Here is a 21,959-nt window from a genome sequence, read left to right on the forward strand (position 1 = left end):
TGGGACTAACAGAGAGGAGAATTGAGAGAACAGGAAGGCAGAAGGGGACACTGCCAGCGGCCACCAGGACAAGGAAGATATAAGGTACCAGTAAGCCATGAGCCATGGGCAAAGTATAGATTAATAGAAATGGGCTGAATATAAGAGTAAGAGCTAGACAATAGTAGGCCTGATGGCCAAGCAGTTTAAATATTATAAGCTTCTGTGTGTTTCTTTTATAAGTGGGCTGTCAGACTGACAGGGTTTGGCAGGGGCTGGAGAGAAGGTCTCCAGCTACAGGGGTGCATGCATTCTGTTCTATAAGGTCATCAGGTCAGAGGTTGGTGCCTTCTTTCTCTGGAAATAGGGGTACTCCGCCTCCTAGTGGCAGGCCTTTGGGGCCTTACATAATAGATAGGGCCACAGGGGGCATTTGATGCACTCATGCATGGGCTTTGCATTTGCAAGCAGGTTTAGATTTGGCCTCTGTCCTTTGATCTCTGAGGCTTATCAGAGGGGTACCTCAGTGAATAGTCCCAGCAAAAGACATCTGCAAGGGCAGGTACAGTTATCTGAATTGCTTTTCTTTGGCCCCTTTTGTTTTCTTTCAGATCTCAGTTGTTGAAGACCAAGAAGGCAGTGTCCCATGCCGTCCAAGGTCCTGATGCTGCTTCTGAAGTTTACTATGGATGTCAAGGGCTGATGTTTGATAAAATATTGACCAAGAAGAGCTTGTTCCTCTGGGGAGCCAGGATGGTGATTATTCTACAAGCTTCAATTAGCTTCTTAAGAAATCTGGCAGGCTTTCCTTCCTTCCTTCCTTTTTTTTTTTTAAAAAAAATTCAACTTTTCATCCCTATGATGAGACTCTCTATCCTCATCCTTCATTTGTGGGTCCCTGCTAGGGTTATAATTCCAAGCAGTGGGTTCTTGATCCAAGAGGACTTGGGCTTCCACTAGATGATTTGTATTTTGATTAAATCATTCAGTCCACATGCCTTCTAGCTTCTTCCTCATCCTCTGGTTTTCCTCAGGGTTAGAGAAAGTAGTCAGGACTAAATGATGGCCTTTCCATGAGACCATACGAGCTTCTGCTAAAGTTAGGGTCTGAGAGTTTCTAGTAAACTGGAACAAGTCCTCAGTGAAGTTTCTCTGCTTACATCACTAAAGGTCCATGACTAGAAAGGGACATGGAGCTTGGTTTAGGAGTAGATAGTGACTAGGAAACTCCCTTCCTTGTCTTTTCTGCAAGACTCCATTCCCTCTTCTCTGGTAACTTGTGGTAAGTGGGAGAATATGTAGTGATGTGGAACCCTGTGGGGAGGGAGAAGATCTTTCAACTGAATCCATGGTTTATTGTTTATGATCTGAAAAAATAAATTAGAGTTTGAACACATCTAGGGTGTCAGGGATGCCTCTGTTTATTCTTCCAGGGGTATCTCTGTTTGTTCTTCCTTTCCACAATCCCTATTTTGGCCAGATTTCTAATCACTCAGCATTCGTTAAGACCAGATAGTATAGAGAATTACAACTAACTTATTTTTAATTTTTTCAGATTCTTAGGATGAAAGTTATTTTAATTTTTGAGGATGTATTATAGTGGGCAGTCTAGGGAAACTAAAGATGAGATTTCTATGATGGTTCTCAGGGGAGAGACAAGATCTGAATGATCTCTGTGGTTGTGGAGGTGCCCTTTTACCCATTTGTAGGATCCTCAGCATGGCCTCAGCAGGGTTCACAATATTGGTTTGAGTCACCTGTCCTTTTGGGACTACTCCTTCTCTGGTTAGAGTTTGAACCAATTGCCCGATTGTGTCTCCTGGGACTGAGTCCCACAATGTTGGAATGAAGTCCCAGCTACAAGCATTTCTTTGACCTCAGTGGAATAAGTCTCTCTCCTAAGGAGCTCTTTAAATAAAAAGCCTCAGCTATTAGGTTGCTAGGATCAGGGCTTGCCTGAATGGCTCTTGTTTTGTTTTAGATTATCACTCAGGTTAAAGGTGTAAATAGATGGCTGTCAATTCCTTCCACCTTCTGTTTGGACCTAGTGCTCAAGGAAATGTCTTATTACCTGAGTGACTAAATGTCACTCAAGGTTTTGACTGCTAACAATAAGGGAACAGGAAGGACCAAGAGCATGAAGGCTATGACAAAGCAGAAATAAACAAGGCAAAGAAGTAAACATGCTATGGTGATAGAGAAGTACAGAACAAAGTCAACTGGAGTGATGAGAAGAGGGAGAATCCAGTGCCCTGGCCTGATTTGTGCTCTATACTCATGTGCCCAAGCCATAGACATAGACAGTACCCAGCCAAGCCTTCCACCCACCAGAGTATGCATGTGCTCATCTTGCCCTTTGGTCCCTGGGTCTACTGAGATGAGCCCCAGACTCTGAATCCTCAACCCTGTTGGTGGTTGTTTCTGAAAGTTGAATGTGAGCTTGACAGCTCCGTACAGTATCAACATATAAAACTGCTGGGTGTTGGAACCCTGTTAGGGACCTTTGGGAACTACCACAGCTACTGTCTTTGTACCAGTGCTCAAGCCTGCTGTCTCTGTGCTTGAACCTGCCATCTCTCTCTGTACTTTGGGGAATGTGAGAAGAGATGAATAAAGGGTGGAAAAGAATGGAGATGTGTGAGAAAGTGTTGTTAGCATGAGAAAGTTTGGGGTGTGGTGGTGCTTGGAGGTCCCAGTTGGCTGTGTGTACTGTGAAACTAGAGTGTCAAGTGACCATCACCAGCTTCATCAGCACCATCATGGCTGATCTCTTTCAATGAACAACATCTTGGTTGTCATGTGGCTCCTGCTGTCTTTAGTTTGTATTCCCCACACATCTGCTGCTTTCTTTAGTTGGTATCCTCCATGTGGCTGCAGCTCTCTTTGGCCAGCATAGCTTTCACATGTGCACATGCCCAATTACTGATGGCATACATGTTCCCAGTGGTCTAGGTCTGTGCTCATCTTGCTATTTCCTGTTGATGTCTACTCACACATTGGCAGATGGATAGACACTACAATGTCAGGAGGTGTACTTTGTGACTCTGGTGTGAAACTGGATGTCATTGTTGGCCAATTGAGGGAGAGAGTCTGATTACTTACACTAGCCTATGGTAATCAGTGAAAGAGATGGGAATGGATAAGACTTAATGACACCAGGCTACTGTCATTGCTTCCACACAGACCTGCCATAAGGGATTCAGGTGCTTAGAAGAAAGTAAAGGGGGCAGGAAAGAAAGAAATGGATGGGTTGATGAGATGAGTAAGCATTAATGAAAGAGGAAAAGGAAGGTGTTTTTGATCCCTAAGGTGCCCCGGGCTCCTGTCTGACTCCTGTTGCATCAGCTCCAGCTGCATGCCTGAGATTGCTGCATCTAGGTCCATGATCTCCATGTGCTTTGGGAGAAAATGAAAAGGAAGTGGGAAGGAAGGATGGAAAGAAGTAAAGAAGAAAGGGAGGGAGGGAGGGAGGGAGGAAGAAGGGCAGTAAAGAGAGCATCTTGGGCTCCTTCGAGGTAAAATTTTTATGAGTTTAGAGACATAAATCTGACTTTCTGGCTGGATGCTCACCTGCAGTGATTTCCAGCTTCTCCGGTCCAAGAACAGGAATTGGGTGAGTTACATATGTGTTGTGCTGGAAGCAGACAGTTTGTCAAGAATGAGAGCACTTCCCAGTAAGGAAGTCAGCTGAGGAGGTGGGAAGTGAGAGATGCTTGTTAGTGCTTGGTCATGAGACCCACAACCCTTTATGTGTCCTTGATAGCGCCTGCTTTCTCTTGCACCTCTTGCAAGCTTTTCTCCCAAATGTTCTGTCCCTTCCATGTAAACCTTGGTGGTAGTGATGGTGGTACTGGTAGTGGTTGGTCGTTTTCCCTCACACTGGTTTCTCCACATTCTAATCTGTGAGCATAGTACTATTAATTATGATGAGGAATCCAGTTTTATGCCATGTACTGTCATCTCCTCTAATTCTTACGGGAAACATGAATTCAAGGTTGCCAATAGGGATCTGAGGCAGGGAGAAGTTCAGCAGCTTCCTTAGATCTCACAGAGAGGAAATCATTAAGTCTTCAGCTCATGGGACAACTGAGTACCAACACTTCCACACAACATTTTATCCTTTGAATTAGTGTTACTCTTATATTTATGAAGATGCAAAATTTAAGGAAAGTTATGGTTAAAACTAAACACTTAAATTATAAAACATCAAAGGATATTAACAAAGGTTTTATGTTGATGGCACTGGAAAAATAACTATAAACATAAATGTTGGATAATATATTTATTTAAGTCACAAGGAGCAAAAAAGATATACATCAAAATGCCAATAGCATTGTATCTAAGTTGTATAATTGTATTAGAATATTGATTCTTGTTCTATTTACCCTTTATTTTCCAATTATTTCCAATGAGTATATATCACTGAAGAAATAATGAATACATTTGAAATCTGACATTTAAAAAATATTTGTCAATGACATTGAAACATGTTTTTAACATTTTTGAGTAAAAAATCCTTTATTTTCTTTTATAAGTCACTCTATTGTCACAAAAATAGAGAAAACATTGACTTTCATCCTCAGTTTTAGTTGATTTATCATGTATCATAGAAGTTTCTGGTACCATCTGATCTGTCTGAAAGGCGAGAGAAAGGGAATTTTGCTTCAGATCACAAAGAGTTTTCAATTTACAAAAATTTCAGACTATGGACATGTAGTGACATCTGGTGTCATACTCCATGCCGTTCTAGGGTTAGAAATAGTTTAACACTTCTGTTTTAAAGTCACGGCTATTTGTATTTGTGAATTCTCTGCCTACTCAAATAGCTCCATTTCAGTGTGATTGCTCATCTAAGAAAATTAAGAGGAAATGCACCATGTGGCATTTAATTTATAATAAAATTTCTATTTCTGCATTGTAACATATGACCTGAGAAAATAAACTGATGGAGCAATCAAGTCAATTAAAAAAATTCAGAATAAACTTTGCTCTTGTTCAACTGAAAACTAACAATGGCAGCTACGGCAATCAGGCAGGTGGAAATCTCTCACCTCGAGCAGCACATCTCTGATCCTCAAGTTTAAGACTGAAAATGAACTACACATGTCAATTGGCCTCACATTTCAGATCCCATGTCATCACTTTCCAGGTCTAATCTTAGTCTCACTTCCTTTTACCATGGTGAGATTTGTCTGTTCTAGGCTGTTCACTCCTTTCTCCAGACTTTCTACTGTGCCCATAGGATTCTGTGGATACAGCATCTCCCCAGTCAGAAGGGCCATTTTCTCCTTTTCCTTTTCAACCCTGTTTCTCCAAGCATGGGTGATAGATTGCATTATTTTGCCTGAAAAATTAAAGCTTAAAAAAACTTGATGTTTTATTTTTTGTGTGTAAGATGATGCTGACCAATAGAACTTCCTGTGGGTGAGGAAATGTTCTGGATCTATGCTGCCCAGTGCGTAGTCACCTCTGGAACATGGCTATTGAGCACCTTGAAGGTGCCTGGTGCAGCTGAGGAAATGGTTGTTTTTAATAATTAGTAAAAGTTACCTGTGACTGATGACTGTTTATTCCATAGTATGTTTCATTATTCTTGTGGATTAATGCTGTGGAATAATGCTCTTGTACATTGTAAAGATTTGTCTATTGATGAAATTATTAAGGCCACTCCACGTAGTTAAAAGGGAGGTTTATTTTGTGGGGTAACTTACAAATGAAGGGATAAGTTGTAGGGTCTGGCAAAGGTATGGCACAGTCTGGCGGTGTTCTCTGGAGAACTCTGCTCAGTCTACCTCCTGAGTCTAGCATCCCCGAACCAAGAGAGAGCCCTCCTCCTGATCCTGGGTCTTCTGCTTCCTCCTCCACCCCGCCTTGTGGGTGTGATCATTACCGAAGCCTCAGTGCGGGTTGGAACTTCCAGGCCAATGCTGAATGGCTACCCACTACATTTGTTACTTGAGTAGGTTTAATAAAATACTGATTGGCCAGTAGCCAGGCAGGATTTATTGGTGGGGTAACCAAACTAAGGATGATGGAAAAGAAAAGGGCAGAGTCAGGAGTCATCAGCCAGACTCAGAGGGAGCAGGAGATGAACACATCATGCTAATGAAGGTACTGCCACATGGCAGAGTGTAAATAAGGGATGTGGGTTAACTTAAAATGTAAAAGCTAGTTCATAATAAGCCTGAGCTATTTGCTGAGCATTTATAATTCATATGAACTCTGAGTGGTAATTTGGGAAGTGGCTACTGGGTATTTGGGAACAAGTGGTCAGGAAAGAAAAGATCTGTCTTCAGTTAACACAGTTTTGCATTCCTTGTTTCCTTAACAGCAACCTTCCATTATTTTCCCTTTACACCGTGTGCCCCTCTTTAAAGGTCTTTGAAGTGTGGATAGCAGGAGGATAGAGAAACCCGGAGAATACACAGGAGAAAACACAATTTCTTATGAAATCAAAGGGAGAACGTCAGCTGGGGGAAAGTGCAAGACCTTCTTCCTCTTAATCAACTCCTCCTTCTGAGAGAGAGGTATTAAGCACAACACAGTTAAATTTGCCAGGAGTGACTTAGGTGACCTCTAGGGTAATGGCCCTGCTCGATAAATTTTTTCATGTACGTAAGTTTGATAAGGGTTTCTGTCAATTAAAAAGCTTTAATTCAAAAGGTTAGTATGAAGCTCATTTGGGTGCTACATGTGAAATAGCGTGATGATGTGACTATGTAAAAGTTCTTCTTTTCCCCTGCATGTCATATGATATCACAGAGGGTGGGATGGTCTTTTCCTGGATCCACTAACTTAGTAAAATCATGGAAACCCCATGATTCTCATGCTTTGTAGGATTATGGTTCTTCTAAATGCTCCACCCCCTGCTTCCCTCAACCACTCTGATAGGCACAAGTGGTTTTTTGGATCTCATTAGATACAACATTGCTGTCTACCGTGGGCTACAGCGTCTGTTCCAGCTTGGCAGTGTCCGTACTGGGCACAGCTGTCAGCATCTCTTTGCCTTCATTTCAGAGAATCAGATGCTGTTGGCAATAGATCAGAAAGCAAGCCAGACATAATTAGGGGTTCTCTTTAGCAAAGAAGAAATAGAAAGATCATCCTCCAGACCTTCCCTCTATCCCAGCTGTTTTGGGGCAGTTTCTCCATTTCACTGATGAAAAAAAACCAGATTATTTTCCTTTATTTTTTTCTATTCACATGTCCAAGCTCACAGTGGGGGAAATGGAATTATCCCATTTTTATTTCTTGACTTGCTGTTTTAGCTTGAAGTTAGAGTACAAAGAAACAGCTGTCGCACAGAAGGCATATGCCCTGCCTGCTGGGAACACACTCTCCACATCCATTCTGAGCCACACGGACTGTGAATCAACTTATTATCTTTTATCAAAGATAAATGGAAATGGAAGGATTGTCCTCTTCAGTTTTTCAGTTGACTAATGTTTGGCTCATTAATATGTTTGGAATTGTGATGAGGGAATTGGGAAAAGCTGAAATCTGTCTAAAGGCAAAGAATGGGATATTATAGGGCTGCAAAAATGGACAAGGAGTGATACTATAAAACATGAAGAGAAAATAAACATAAAATCTTTCAAGCAAGTGAAAAATACTAAGGTAGGGGTTATAACATTTATTAATCACCAATCTAGCCATTGGGATGTTTGTTGGATACTCAATGTGGTAAATATTCATTATGAAACTCAAACATTCTAACATGTCCCTGGCCCAAGTTCATAGATTAAACAAGGACAGGAATGTGTAGTGCTGGCAACATTATCCATGTTCGTCTTCCTGATGGTAATGCTTAGACTTTTATATAAACTCTGCATCATGCTAAAAGATTTGTTAACAAAATTGTATTTGTGCTTTATAATACTCTCATGAAATAATTGTTATCAATTCCATTTTACATACAAATAAGCCGAGTCTAAGACTACTTTAAATCAACTCAGGACATTTATTGGGAGTTGGATCCAAATCTGTGGGTTATCCCCAGGTTTATCACCTTTGTCTTCCTCCTGGCTCCACATTGCATAGCCCAGGCTCATGAGCAAATGAGCCATGGCAGAAAACATTAAATGGATACCTTTTAGACAACGAACTCAAGATTTAAACTTTTGACTTTAGTATCTCCAGTACAATTGAGCTTTTGTCTGTGGATTTCACTTTCTCTTTCTTGTGGCGAGAGTCTCTACTGAGGGGGAATCTTGCAACATGCCTGAAGAAGTTGAAATATTGTAGATGGAACAATAAAGGCAGGGTGGAAAAGTTGATGTGAACGTTATTTGACAGCCGTGAGAAAATTAAATAATTTGAAATGAATAAATGATGATAGTTGAAAAATTATCTGGTAGCATGCAGGAGTCACAACTGGGTCAGGCTGGAAGCAGGAGGGAGGGGCTTGTTGATAGGGAGGTCCCCATTGGAGGAGGAAGGGGAATGAGGGGGGAATTTTTGAGAGGAAGGCTTCCATTTAGGGGGGTGGTCAGGGTAATCAGGGAGGGGAATTGGGGTTGAAATGACTGATACTCATTATATAAATGTATGAAACTGTCAAACAATAAAAATTCATAAGTAACAATTTGTTGCTGTAAATAAGTAATGATTACTTACTTGGCTTCTATAATTACTCAGACATTTAAACCAATATTATTGTAGTTTCTAAAATCATTTTTTTTCTAAAATTTTCTATTATGAAAATCACGTCCTCTAAAAACAGTTTAGAGGAAAAGTACTCTAGGGTAATTATTGTGGTTACTTTTTATTTTTATTTTTTTGGAAGAGAGACTAGCATCTCTTTTCAGAAAAAAAATTTAAAATTTATCAGATTTTATTTTATTGAAAACAGATATTGGAGACTGGATATCCCAGAGACCTATGGTAGAATCAAACAGACAGGCAGGAAAAAAAATCAATGAAATGATTCCTAATGATATTCTGCTATGCTCATAGATTGATGTCTTGTTCAATTGTCATCAGAGAAGCTTCCTCTGGCAGCCAATGTGAGCAGGTGCAGAGACCCAGAGCAAGACATTGTGTGGAGAAAGAGTTTAAATTGGAGGTCTCCCCATTCAGAACTAGGGAAGAGGGAGAAGAAAAATTGTGGAGTCAGAGTGGTTGGAGGACACCAAGAAGACATGGCCCACTGAATCAACTCAGCAAGGCTCACATGGGCTCTGAGTCTGAAGTGGCAAACATGGGTCTGCATTAGGTCCTCTGCACATATTTTATGACTGGTAGTCTGGTGTTTTTGTGGACTCCTCACAGTGGGTGCGGTGTGTCTTTGACTCTTTTGTATGCTCTTGGGACTTTTCCTTCAATTGGATCATCTTGTCCAGGGTTGATATGAGGGCTTTCGCCTTGTCTTATTGTATCATATTTTGCTCTATTTGACAGTTGTCTCTCGGAGGCCAGCTCTTTTCTGAAGAGGAAACAGAGATGGAGTGGATCTGGGGAAGAGGGAAGGTGGGGGAGGGTTAAGAGGGGTGGTTGGAGGGGAAACTGTGGTCAGGGTGTTTTATATGAGAGCAGAATAGATTATTCTCTTATCTGCACCCAATGCCATCTGCTGCAGGAGGAAACCTCGCTGATGATGACTGCACAAGACACCGACCTATAAGTATAGCAGAATATCATTAGGAGTCATTTCATTGATTTTTTCCCCCCAGTTCTGTTGAGTTTTACCGTAGGTCTCAGGGCTATCCAGTCTTTGGTTTCTGGCCACACGGGTAATGTAGGGTACGGCCTCCCTCTCATGGTATGGGCCTCAAGGGAAACCAAACATTGGTTGGCCACTCCCAGAACTTCTGGGCGGCCATTGCCCCAGTGGTCTTGCAGGCAGGACAGATGTAGGTCAAGGGTTCTGTGACTGGGTTGGTGTCCCAGTTTTTCTTTCTGTAGTCTACAGAGTACCTTCTCATGTGAAAAAGACTGGAATGTAGTCATGAAGGCTCCAAGCCTGCACCAGCTCTACCTCTCATTCACTGAGTTGTGTGCAGGTTTTCCTTGGGAATCGGAACCCATTGGCAGCTTCTAGGGAGTGAACTTCTGTCCTAGCATCAGCTTAGGTGGTTTAGGGATCTCTATGGATCCTCTTCAGACAACAAATTAAAAAAAATTAAATTTTTTCATCTACTATATCTTGCTACAGTTACCTCTCCCTCTACTCCTCCCAGTTCTTCCTCACCTCCCCTTCTGTCTCTATCCACTCTCTTCTGTCTCTCACTAGGAAACAAACAGGTTTTTAAAGGATAATAATAAAATAAAATATAATAATAAAATAAAATGTAATAAGATATAATAAAAAACAAACACATTAGAGTAGGACAAAATAAACCAACAGCAGGAAAAGAGCCCAAGAAAAGGCACATGAAATAGATAAGAAATGGACACCCACTTATTTGCATACTCAGGAATCCCATAAAAGCACACAACAGAAGGCATAATATATATGCTAAGGACCTGCAGGGTAGAAAAAAAGAAAAGCTTAAAAAAGATAAAATCAAAAGAAGAAGAAGAAGAAAGAAAAAGAAAAAGCCCTGACTCAACATGAAGAGGCAAGGTACCCCAAAGATGCTCTTGAGTCTGTTTTCTGTTGACCATCTACTGCTGTGCATGCGACCTACCCTGAAGAGTAGTGCGTTTCCCAGTTAGAGTCCCTCAGAGGAAACTAAATTTCCATTTATAAGGGGTTATCAATTGGAGATTGCTTCTGGGTTAGGGATAGGGGCATGTGTCCACTTCTCCTTTCAGTTTTAGTACCCCGACTGGTGCAAACCCATGTAGATCCTGTGTATGCTGCCCAGTTTCTGTGAGTGCCTTGCTCAGCCATCATCTGAGAAGCTTCCTCTGGCAGCAGATGGGAACAGATACAGAGACCCACAACCAGACAATGCATAAACTGAGAGACCTTGGAACATTCAGCCCTAAATGGGACATCTATATCAATTCCCACCCCCATTCTAGGAAACCTCATGGAAGAGGCTAGCAAATTGGTAAAATTATTAAGGCCACTCCACGTAGTTAAAAGCGAGGTTTATTTTGTGGGGTAACTTACAAATGAAGGGGTAGGTTACAGGGTCTGGGAAAGGTATAGAGCAGTCCGGCAGTGTTCTCTGGAGAACTCTGCTCAGTCTACCTCCAGTGTCCAGGGTCCAGGAACCAAGAGAGCCAGCACATCCAAATCTTGGGTCTTCAGGGTCCTCTCTTGGCCCCACCTTGTAGGCATGACAGTTAACAAAGCCTCAATGGGAGTTGGAACTTCCAGATCAAAGCTGGAATGGCTACCCACTACACTATCATCTCTTAGCTAAGTGTGGACTATTTGATATTCTCTGCTTTCATTTTTTTTTCATGGCTATAAGAGGAAACATTAGAAACTTTCAGAATGTGTTGGATTTTAGATGATTATCCTGAGGCTTTAATGCTGAGTTTTAGTTAAATAATTTCTGTAGGACAAGATTTTTTTTTTAAATTTAAGGTAAATGTTACATACATAAAATTCTCCATTTTTGGATCCCAGCACTTACAGTGGCTAGGTCACAACTGCTTTTAGCTTTCACTCTAGAAGACCCACTGCCTTCCTCTGGCTTCTGTGGGGCAACCCCCAAACATTCATCTACACAAACACATGTATATACACATACTAAAAATAGTAAAACATTCACCATGTCAGTTATTTCAAAGTGCACATTTGGTTGATTTTTAACACACTCACAGTGAGACGCTCCCATCTCCAGAGTCTTTCCAAACCATATCATCTCCCAGAAGAATTTTCTGAGCCACTACTCAGCCACACACTAGTCACTATTTTCCCCAGCCCCTGGGAACCACAGTTTGCTCTCTATGTGTATGGATTTGTCTACCATGGACATGTCACATAAACACAGGAAGAGTTAAGGTTTTCAAAGTTGGTGAGGGATAACAACATGAAGGAGTTAGTTTTAATTATTTTGTACACATTTGGGGATTTTTGTATTTCATTCATAGTTTTTGTACACGCCCCTAAACACATTTATTATTTTTTAAATAAACTAGATGACAGCGTTAATCTGAGGTAATCTTCAAATACACTTATTTTCCTTGAGGGGGATGGAAACCAGAAAGCAAATGTAAAGCATAGATGTTGAAGGAAAGATGGTAACTGCGATGGAAATTCAAGTTGAGGCAATTTATTGCCCCCGAGATGAAGACTGATTGTAGTTCCTGCCTCACTCTGCACACGCACAGCTCTGTTTCTGACAAAACTGAAGAGTTTTATTATGTTACCTGGTCCCAGACTCCAACAGGAGTGCAGCACATGGAGACAGATTCAGGAAATATTGACTCAGGTAATCAAATGTCCTGAGCATTCAGGAATGTTCCCTTAGTTCTGCCGCTCAGAGTAACTGGCCATGACCCACCCACCCCACCGGGTTTTCTGCACCTGTAAGCATTTTCAAAGAATAGGGGATTTTTAGGAGTTGTCCTCACCAGATCTTTATCCTAACTTAAATTTGCTTGGGTTAGTCACTGTCATCCTTTAGAGTTTGTTGAAACTGGAGTAAATACGTTTGCTTCACTCAAGACTGTTTTGTCTGTCCCTATAGAGAAGGATTTGATTACATATGAGGTGGCTGAAAATACAGTATCCAAACCAAAGAAGCCATGGTTTCTATTCACCCACAGGGAGAGGATACTGGGTGACAGGATCCAGTGAGTGAGCTGCAGCAATGAGTCATGGTAAGAAGTCGCAAAGCCTCCCCAGCCAAGAGTCATGGACAGACTGTTTCAGCAGACAGTAGTCTAGTGTCATCATGGAAGAGTGTCTCCCCTCACACATATCAAGTCACAGAGAAAAAGAAAATGGGGAGAGACACAAGATTCACCCAGGAGCACCATTGTGCTTGCTCACTTGACCTGAATTAACAGCTTTCTTCCTTCCTATTCTTTTTTAATCTCGGTAATTTCTGCATCTCTTGCTCAGTAAGCTGTATGTGTTTTGTTTTATGTATTCCACACATAAAAAGCAATAAAAAGATGGATGTATTTTTCTGGTTGAATCTTGGACTTACTGCTAAGATGCCCTGCAGCATAGCTGCCCTGTAAGGAAATACTCCTTAAGACTGAGCTACTTTTCTCCACACTCATGTGAGTGGAAAGGCATTGTGTTTTATTCTACAGTTTGTCTTTACAATGGCTGCTCCACACTTAACCTTTCCAAATCTTTCTGTGTTTCTGCTCACTCTGGCTGTCCATCTTCATGGCTTTCTAGATTCCATTTAATACTCCCAGATGTTTTTAAGAGACTCAGAACTCTCCTTTGTCAGGCCCTTAAATCTCTTACATACAGTTTCAAATAAGTTTAAAGATGACATCACAAAACGCAAAGGATGCAGTCCTCCCTACTTACAAATAAATGGTAAGAGTAGAGTGGGACAAATGAAAGGTGAGTCTTGGGAATGTAGAAAGAAACCGGAGCTGATTAAAAAACAGAAAGACAGGGTTGGAATACAACCTGGTGACAGGGTGCTTGCCTACAATGTGCGAGGCCCTGGTTTTCATCTGGTACCACAGTGAGTGGATGAGTGACAGAAGAAGCATATTGTGACTTGGAGACGAACAACCTATTGGTATCTGTGCTGTTGTCTTTCAAGGAATTTGAGGACAGTGGCATTTACTGCTCTAATTATTTGTGACTGACTTCACTTTCATGAGCTGGTGAGCTCTGTTCTGTGTCCTTTCCAGTAAAAGCCAGTGGGATCATCAGCCAAGAAAGTTTCTAGAAAATGCTATGGAAACTTATTGTGCTCTGAGAGTTATAAGAAAAATTATTTAAAAACCCAGATAATTGGTTAATTTACATTACTTAAAATTTGAGGAGGCACCAGAAGGAGATGGTAAATGTGAAGTCCCTGCTTGGGACTATTTTAGACAATAACACTTCAAAGCTTTTTTTGTGGTTAAGGTTGGGAAACCACTGCCTGTAGCTCAAGATGTCATGATACAAGAGCCCCTTAGATAGGGCTGATATTGTATCACTGTAGCTTGGTGTGATCACTACCATACCAGCTATGAGCTCCTGTCCTATACAAGGTCCTTTAACTACTTTTAGCAGGAATCAAAGTTATACATTATATAATTTAAAATTGTTTGTGACCCTTTACTGTTTCAAAGCATATTGATCTGCTGGTGTCTCATCATACTAACTCTTCCCAGCTTCTCTTCACCTTTTAAAATAAACTTCATTATCGTGAATTTTATTTTATTTATTTATATTTATTTTGTTCCTATTATTATTATTATTATTATTATTATTATATTTGTGTTTTAATTTTACACATCAGCCATGGGTTCCACTGTCCTCCCTCCTCCTGCCCCCACTCCCCTTCCCCCTACCTCTCCCCTCCATTGCCATCTCCTCCAGGGCCAAGACTCCCCTGGGGGTTCAAACAAGAACAGGAATAGGCAGAGTACTGGAGAGGTCCCCAGAAATCCACAATGATACATCCTCTGTAGACTGCTGGCAATGGTTGAGAGAAAGCCTGATCTGACCTAGTCTGGTGATCAGATGGCCAAACACCCTAACAGTTGTGCTGGAACTCTCATCCAATAACTGATGGAAGTGGATGCAGAGATCCTCATCCAGGCCCCAGGTGGAGCTCCAGGTGTCCAATTATTTTGTTTCTTAAGATAAGGTCTCTCTATGTTATGTATTCTTGGCTGTTCTCAAACTCACTATGAGATCAGGCTGTACTTGAACTCACAGAGATCTGCTTTCCTCTGCCTCCTGAGTGTTGATATTAAAGGCATGTGCCATAATACCTGTTCATGTAAACCTTTTTTATTTTGTTTGTTTGTTTTTTTGAGACAGGGTTTCACTGTTTAGCTCTGGTTGTCCTGGAACTCATTTTGCAGTCCAGGCTGGCCTAAAATGTACAGATATCTGCCTGCCTCTGTCTCCCGAGTGCTGGGATTAAAGGTGTGTGCCACCACCACCCAGCTCATGTAAGCTTTAACTCAAATGTCCTTTGAAAAATGTTTGGAGGTTTTGTCATCTGTTGTCACAATAACAACTCAGTTATAGCCATAGAAAGCAAGCATCATTTATTGCTAGAAGATGATATATATTTTGAAATTTAGACAAGACTCCTGAGGTTGGGTGGGTTCTCTGTGGTTCATGTTCAGTATAGCTAGGAGGACTTGAATTACTAGGATCATGTAGGTGATATTTCATTCACATGCCTGGGCTTAGGCTGAGACAGCACAAAGCTGGGCTCAGCTGTGACTGTAGACTGGAGCATTTCCATGGGTATTTCTTGCTTGTGACTTCCCTGTTTTCTTCAGAGTAGGTGCTCCAGAGAGCCAAGCATAGTACACCTGATGTCATATTGTTTCACTGAAGAAGTCACGTTCTTTCTATTTACTATGGTTTGAATCTTGAGTATCCCCTCAAGGCCAATGTGTTCAATGACTAGTTTTCTGGTAGCACTACTGGACGGGGTGGTGAAACCTTTGACAGGTGGAGCCTAATAGTAAATTTTTAGGTCATTGGAAGTAAGTATTTGAAGGGGACAGTGGGATTCTCTCTGTCTCCTCACTCTTCCTTGTTCCTGGCTCATGACGAAACTGGGTCTGCTTTGCCATGTGCTCCCAGTGGGATGTACACTCCTGCCATGGGCCCAATGCAATAGATAGATCATAGAGCGGAACTTCTCCAACTGGAGCTGAAATAACCCTCTTCTCTTTACCCATCCCAGTTCTTTGTTATAGTGATAGGAAATAGACCAATGAATCCTTCTAACTTACAGTTTCAGGAAAGGAGATATAGACCTAGTCTCTCTCTTTCTTTCTTTCTTTCTTTCTCTTTCTTTCTTTCTTTCTTTCTTTCTTTCTTTCTTTCTTTCTCTTTCTTTCTTCTTTCTTCTTTCTTTCTTTCTTTCTCTCTCTCTCTCTCTCTCTCTCTCTCTCTTTCTTTTTTTCTGGTGTTGAGGATCAAACCCAGGGCCTTGGACTTACTAGGCAAGCGCTCTACCACTGAGCTAAATCCCCAGCCCCCTAGTCTCTTTCTTGATGGAATGAATGTTGAGAGCTTTGTGACAACTCTTTGAAACACCACGGTGACATAATTACCTTCCTGAGATGCAGTACCTTTGTTTGTGCAGTATTGTTCATAGGGTTGCTAGAAGGATTCGAAGTAATCTTTGTCTGGAAGCGTTTGCAGCTTGTGGGCCACTTAATTCTGAGGGAAATCCCTATCTAACATATGTGACAGAGGCTATGAACATCACACAAATGAATGTCTTTGGCTGTGTTCCAATTGCTTTGTTTATGAACACTAATATTTTGAACCTCATGTGATTTTCAGATGCCCTGAAATAACATTCTCCTCTTGATCTTCTAAATGCATTCTAAAATGTAAACAACAACAACAACAACAACAACAACAAAACCTCTAGCACTTGGGCTGTACAAAAGCAGGTACCAGATTTGCCCCTTGGGCCATAGCTTGCTGATCTAAGTAGGTGACTTCTCAGAGGACATGGGGTATGTTAGGGGATGAATAATTACACATATGGTCATTATACTCAGCCATTCTCAGAGGCACATTAGAGAGGCAGCTTACTTCCTTGATGGATTTATATTTTGCAAGGCCATAATTCTCACATAATTCAATGAAACAAAATAGTAACAGACATTTTAGGGACAATAGAAATGTTTTTGAGTGACATAGTTTAGTGAAAAATACTCAGGTGCTGGGCGGTGGTGGCACATCCCTGTAATCCCAGGACACAGATGCAGGTGGATCTCCGTCATCAATGGAAGCTGAGCTTGCTGTCTATCTGGGCTTTATGATTTATTGACCTTCACTGGTAGCAAAGGTCTGATCCAAACACACTTCAGGGATGACTCCGTGTAATTTGTTTGGTGTCTACATCCTTCTATAACCGTGACTAACATGACCATCTTATTTCCCTGTTATAACTCTGTAGTTTTTCCTCTTGAAACTTCCCCTGCTACATCTTAACTTGTGTTCTTAGGACAGAGTCCGTCATGTTTTAGATTCTCATGCTTTATCTCTTAAGCAAATACAAAAGCTCCTAGTGTCTTAGTTCAACTCTGACTTTTGTAGTCTGAAGTCCTTGGGATCTATACAGGGGCCCTCTACTTGTCAGTTGTATGACTTTTGGCATTTAGCTTTTGGAACTTTAAAATTGTCATCTGTAAAATCAGGATAAAAATCCTTATCCTATAAAGTTATGCTAATGTTCAATAAGAGTATGCATGTTAAATTCCCAGTATATAATAAATGCTTAATAGCACTTTCTGCAGCCACAAATATTACAGTGACCAATCTTGAAATTTCCAGGACTATATATTTGCTGTGATACTTAAGGGGTATCACTCGCTAACTGTGAGTCTAACTTACTTGTTCAGCAGCAGAATGTGATATTTTGTCTTAAAATTTTATTTACCATTGTATGGAATAACAGGATTTCATCCATCTACCTTGTTACTATGAAAATAAAGTAAGCAATTGAAATTATGTATTTATTATGCACTAGGCACTATTTAGTTACCAAAGGCCTTTTCAGGAGGGATTCTAAAAGACAGCAATTTGTAGGCTCAGTGGTCTAGACTTTCTGATTAAGTTCTTGAGCATCATCATCATCATCATTATTATTTGTAGTGCCATGGATCCAGGCCAGGGCCTTGCACATGCTAAAGAAGGACTCAGACCCGAGCTACATGCCCAGGCCTTTAGAATTTGTATTTCTGACAGGTCCTCAAGTGATGCTGATGTTGATGGCCTGGATTCACTTGAGAATCATTAGTCCTCTAATAGTCATCCTGTTCCAGGCATTAGTACACTTACACTTTCGTGCATGTCAGCTCTCGATTATTATGCCAGTCTGTGTAGTCACGGCCATTCTACAGCAGTGAACAGTATAGACAAGACTTCCTGTTTTCTTGGACCTCTTGTCCTAGAACTTGAAATAGCCAATACACTTGAAGGACGTTGGATGCAGCGGGAATCTCCAAAGCACTTTATAAACGTTAGCCTATTGCATCCTTCAGATGCCTGTGAGGGAGATGTTATAGTTATCGTTTTTTTCAAATAGGGAGGCAGAAGCACACAGGCTCAGCAGTGTGCCCTTGGTGCTACTGCGTGTGCCAGACCTGAGAGTTTAACTCAGGTGGTTTTGTTTTAGAGCCGTGCACACACACTAACATCCTACATAAGTGATTGTCACATCGCAAGAGTCTTAGTCCATTCTGGCTGTTTAATGATATTCCAAAGTCTCTGTGGCTTCAGGACAACAGAAATGTAGTTCGCCCAGTGTTGGACACTGGCAGTCCAAGTCAAATTGCTGGCAGACTGAGTGCTGTGAGAGGGTCGGCCTCCTGGCCCTCTTCTCTCCTTCTCACACTGTGGAAAGACAGGGCAGACCCAAGCACTTCTTATGGGAACCAAACCTATCTTAGTCATGAGACTCTGACCTGTATTTCATTCTTTGCTAAAGGGGGTTAGGATTTTAGTGTATGGATTTTTGGGGAGCTCAAACTTCCAGTGAGATTTGCTGAAGAGACAAGTAAATGGAAGGGAAGAGTGTTTTGTTCTTTTTTTTTTGTTTTTTTTTGCTTAACCAACATGGATCATCATCATTTTGATACAAAGGAGTAAACTAGAATAAAAGATCCGCAAGAAGAAAATAAATAATGAAAACCCTTGGAAGCAACACAGTTGGAGAGGTTTCGTTTTGTTTTTGTTTTTTTTTTGTTTTTTAAGTTAAAAGCTGTAAACATCTAGGTCTTTTGTCAACACCCGTAAAAGATAGTTAAAATAAAATTCCATGAATTTTACTTTTAAAAGGGTGGAAAGCCTGTCCAGAAAGCATGGAGTAGGCTGTGAGAGTGGAGGGACATTACTGTGACTCCTCCAATGACAATTTGCATCTGGGAGAACCTTCTGGAGGAAGCTGCCTTTTCAAGGCTCATTCCATTGAGTTTACAACTTCTGTGTTGTTTCGGGCAAATTTTCCAAGATACATTGTATTTATCCTATAGAAGGTCTCCATTCTCTAGCTAGCTCGCTTTACAAACCCTACAAATTATAAAATTCCATTATAAATAAGTGTCTTCCTTCCTTCCTTCCTTCCTTCCTTCCTTCCTTCCTTCCTTCCTTCCTTCCTTCCTCCCTCCCTCCTTCCCTCCCTCCCTCCCTCTCTCCCCTCTCCCCCCACCTCTTGTCGGTCTTGTTTAGTTCTATCCTTCACCTCTGACCACCCAGGCAGTGTGTCAGGTATGGGCTCCCTCTCATGGCTTGGGTCTCAAGTTAGACCAGTCACTGGTTGGTCACTTTTACAAACGCTGAGCCACCATTACCCCAGTACATCTTGTAAGCAGGACAGGTTGTGAGTCAAAGGTTTTGTGGCTGTATTGGTGTCCCAATCACTCCAGTTGTAGCACAGTATAGCCTGGTTACAGAAGATGGTTGATCCAGGCTCCATATCCTCCATTACTAGGAGTCCTCACTGGGGTCACCCTCGTAGATTCCAGGAAATTTCCACGATGCTAGGTTTCCACATTGCCCCTAAATGCCCAACTATTTCACTCTTCTCTCTCTCCATCTCTCCTTTCTCCACATGATCCTTCTTGTTCCCATTCCTATAGCCTCCAGTCCACTCACAAAGTCTATTCTGTGTCAACACAAGCTAGCCTCATCAGAGAGAAGGGAGCTTCGTTTGAGAAAATGTCTTCATAATACTGGGTTACAGGTAAGCCTGTAGGGCATTTTCTTAATGAGAGATTGATGTGGGAGGGCCTAGCCAATTGTGGATGCCACTCCTGGTAGAACTGGTGAAATTATTAAGGCCACTCCATGTAGTTAAAAGGGAGGTTTATTTTGTGGGGTAACTTACAAGTGAAGGGGTAGGTTGCAGGGTCTGGGAAAGGTATGGCGCAGTCCGGCGATGTTCTCTGGAGAACTCTGCTCGGTCTACCTCCAGTGTCCAGGGTCCTGGAACCCAGAGAGGCCTCTCCTCTTGATCCTGGGTCTTCAGCATCCTCTCTCAGCCCCGCCTTGTAGGCATGACCATTACCAAAGCCTCAATGGGGGTTGGAACTTCCAGGCCAAGGCTGGAATGGCTACCCACTACATGGTAGTCCTGGGTTCTATAAAAAGACATAATAATATTAATAAATATGATATTAGATCTGTTAGAAAAAAAGAAGAAAAAGGCATACATAGAAAATGTTACCTTGTTGTGAAAATTATCTCACACCATTGTCTCAAACAAAAAAAAAAAGGAAAATAAAAATTCAGAAACTTTAAAAAAAGAAAGAAAGCAGGCTGAGCAAACTATGAGGAGCAAGCCAGTAAGCAGCTTCCTTCCAGCCTGCTTGAGTTCCCATCCTGACTTCCTTCAATGATGGACTATAGTGTGGAAGTAAAGCCAAACAAACCCTTTCCTCCCCAAGTTGTTTTTGTCATGGTGTTCTATCACAGCACTATGAACACAGACTAAGACAATAAATATATGGCAAAATGCTGGGACAGAGGACGTACCTGACATAAGTATATCTTTATTTTTAAAACTTAAGTGAAAACCACATTTTCTGAAAGATAATACAATAAGGCTGTGAGGTGTTTTTATCTTTAACTCCTCCACTAAGGAATTCTGTATTTTCTTCTTTTCCTAATAATCCCATTCATTTTTGTATTTTTATGCTCAAGCTTTGCTTAGTCAAGGAAAGCCTTTCTAACAAGTGTAGGCAAAAGCTTTCTGTCTATTGATATTTTTCTTTAAGTATTTATTTTTATTTTATGTTTGTGAATGCTTGTCTTCACATGTGATATGGACCACATGCTTGCCTGATGCCTACAGAAGCCATAAGAGGGCACCAGAATTCCTTAGAACTGTAGTTATGGATGGTTGTGAGTCAGGATGATGTGGGTGATGGGAACTGAACCCAGGTCCTCTGCAAGAACAGCAGATGCTCTTAACAGCTGAGCTATCTCTCCAGACCCTTTTTGTAGTATTGTTGATTCGGTTTCTTAACAAACTGATATGTTACTGATAGTTTTTTTTGGGGGAAGGGGGTTAGTTATTGATTCTTACTTTTCTTTATTTCAAGAGTTATCTTGAACCTAGACTTCAATTCTTACTGAGCATCTTTATTGAGCCCATGTTTACCACACAGCAAGTGGAAAGTCTGATTCTAAATTGAGAGACTCTCCAAACAAACATGTCTGTGTGACGTGATGAACAAATTACCTTACCTATCCCACAAATGAAGAAAATTAATTTGACTGCTTGATATAAAAATAATGTCTATTTTGGGTTTTGGAATGTTGAATTGGTTATCCTACACTCAGACTGTTTATTCCTTGTTTTTGCAATGCCAGATCTTTTGTAGTAATGCACATGTAAATTAATAACTGTGCCATCATTTCATGTATTTCACATATGCTTGCCTTACCCTTAGAGAACCTGCCAAAGCTCTTGAGGTAGGAATTCAATGCCAATCCAAATCAGGATTTGTTTTGTACACTATGGTTACTCAGTATGTATTGTGAGGGTTGTTGCTAAGGACAAATTCAATTGTAGTGCTTTACTCTCATAAAAAAAAAAAAAATGCTTGTTCCTGCTCAATTTCTGTACCCATCACCTGTCTTCTCCATTCTGTTGGCTGCATAGAGGCTAAGATTTAAACAGCCATCTATTCTCCACTCATGTGCCTTGTTTGATTTCTTTGTTGTAACAGGAGGAGTTAGGAGTATGGAATAAGGAAGAAATTCTTCTTTTGATGAATTTTTTTTTGTGTCCTTATTCATCACTAAGGAGCTGAGATGGATCTTGGTGTCCTGATGACTTCTTTCATGGTTTTACTTTAGCTTAATAGTTACTCAATATTATGCATTAGCATCCACTATGGTTTGGTTGTTTCTCCCAAAAGTTCATATTAGAAACTTGGGTCCAAATATAGCAATATCT

This window comes from Onychomys torridus, chromosome 5, assembly GCF_903995425.1.
Source record: "Onychomys torridus chromosome 5, mOncTor1.1, whole genome shotgun sequence".
Lineage (NCBI taxonomy): Eukaryota > Metazoa > Chordata > Mammalia > Rodentia > Cricetidae > Onychomys > Onychomys torridus.